This window comes from Saccopteryx bilineata, chromosome 4 (assembly GCF_036850765.1).
Source record: "Saccopteryx bilineata isolate mSacBil1 chromosome 4, mSacBil1_pri_phased_curated, whole genome shotgun sequence".
Lineage (NCBI taxonomy): Eukaryota > Metazoa > Chordata > Mammalia > Chiroptera > Emballonuridae > Saccopteryx > Saccopteryx bilineata.
The window spans coordinates 186658068-186660273 of record NC_089493.1 but is presented as its reverse complement, the minus strand read 5'-3'; positions in this window follow the sequence as shown (position 1 = coordinate 186660273).

The following is a 2206-nucleotide window of genomic DNA, read 5'->3' as shown; positions in this document are numbered from 1 at the left end:
AAACTTTAAGACTTATGAAATCTACATATAAAATAGAAGGTTGTACAGAGTATGGATTGATTTTTTTTTGACCAATAGATTTTTTCCAAGAGCCAAAACAGTCATTACAATTTAAAAAAAAAATTAACTGGTATAGGAACATTAAAACTATAAATTATACCCAGATACATTTTTCTTCTTCAATTGCAAGCACTTAAAGATAAACAAAATCTGTAAGGAAAAGGGACAGAGGAATACAGGTGCCCACAATTCACAAGAAATTCCTTAAGCAGTTGCTTTGTTTCTGCCTATTGTTTGAATCATGTAAATAATATCTTGGGTTGTAGTTGACTCCTGCCTTGTCAATCTGTGTACATCCTATAAAATAATTTACAGAGCTGATACAAAATTCTCTAGCAAGGTCACCTTTACTACAAAAATCAATGTGTATATTGTGCTATTAGTTGGAGGACTAGCACATTATGTGGCGATTCTTTTTTTTTTTTATGCTACAAATCCAGATATATTTTTTAAAAAACATAAAGAAGAAAAAATTTTTCTATTATTTTTTTTCTCTCTGAATTGCTTGTTATCATGCATTACCTCCCCTACCTTAGATAATGTAGCCATCAATTCCCAAAAAGCCAACCACAATAATGTTTTTCTCCAGGTTCTTGGAGAAGTATTGCTTTTAAAGTAAAATGCTTGCTATCAAGTCTGAAGGCTGTTTTAATCATAGGAGCCTTTACATATTATACAAATATGCAAGACCATTTCACTTTTTCTCACTGCACACCGCTAAAAAATTCAAGGGAATATTACCCCTACGGTTTCATGAGGGAGTGAATGCCAAGAGAGCTTTCTGAGTTCATTTGAAGTCTGAGAAAGCTACTGTACCCATTTCTAAAACCTGATCAAAATTCAGTCTGCTGTTTGTTACTAAATTATGTATCTCTGAAGCATAAATGTGTTGGCTTTAGAAAGCTACAAATTAGTGCATTTCCATATGACTTGGGAAAATGTAATTTTAACCAATTTTGTTTGGGGTGAAAAAATATTGTTTGCATTATTTTATAACACAAGGGAGCTGTCAGCCCGCATGGTCATCCAATTTCTGTGGCAGGGAGAGCTTCCTTGCATCTCGAATGCTTAGCAATAAAGCTTATACTTTTCACATTAATGCTACTGATAAGCTATAAAAATGTTTGCTTTATACACTTTAATTTGCGAAAGAAAATGTGGCAAGTCTAACAGAAGAATTTGGTACCTTCTTGAGTAGATATTTCATTTCTCACTCCATTATCTTTAATTCGAAAGTGTGAAACAGTATTTGAAACTGTCCTGAAACTTATTATTCTTAATCCTTTTCAGATATGCTGATTTCATTGTATTCCAGGGGAGTTTAGTTGCACCAGTTTCTCCTTCTGCCATCTCCAGTGTCACAGGGATGTCACTATTTGTTGTGTTACTCAGTAGAGGCAGATAGGACTGACTGTACAATTGGCGACTGGAACACTAAACCATAAAATCCAGAGCAGTATTGGTAAAAATCCATTAACTATGACTGTATTAGCACAGATAAATGGGTACATACTGAGAAGAGAAGGGGGAACAGAAAACGTAATGAGAAGATAAAGGTAAAAGGAAAAATTAAAATGGAGGGGAGAGTGCAAGAAAGCACGGAGACAGATAAAGTGCAGGTGTGGAATGCAGAAAGATTTTTAAGAGGCAGCATGAATCTGATGAAATTGGCTAGTGCGTGGAGCTTGAAGACTTTTTTCTAAAATACATATTACTTAAAATGACTCTTCTCAGGTTCTTTACATCTAAAATGGGAAAGTCAATTGCAAGTTACAGATGTAAAATCTGCTGATAGCAATGTGATAACATACGTGACATATAGTTGTCTATAGCAATTGATTGCAACTAAGGGTACTGTTGTCTACCAAGGGTCTTTTTTTTTTCACAATATCTTGTGGGCAGAGGCCAGGGATGTTGAAAATTCTACAATGCATAGTACAGCCTCCATAACAAAGAATCATCTGGCCCCAAATGACTGCAGTGCTAACATGGAGAAAGCCTGATCTGTACCATTGTTGATTTCCTTAAAAATGGTGAGGTGTATACCCAGTCATTAATCATTGCTTTAACTTCCTTGTTTTTGAAGTTTGGTTCATATATCAAACTAAAAAGTGTCTGCACAGTAAAAGAAACCATCAAGAAAAGA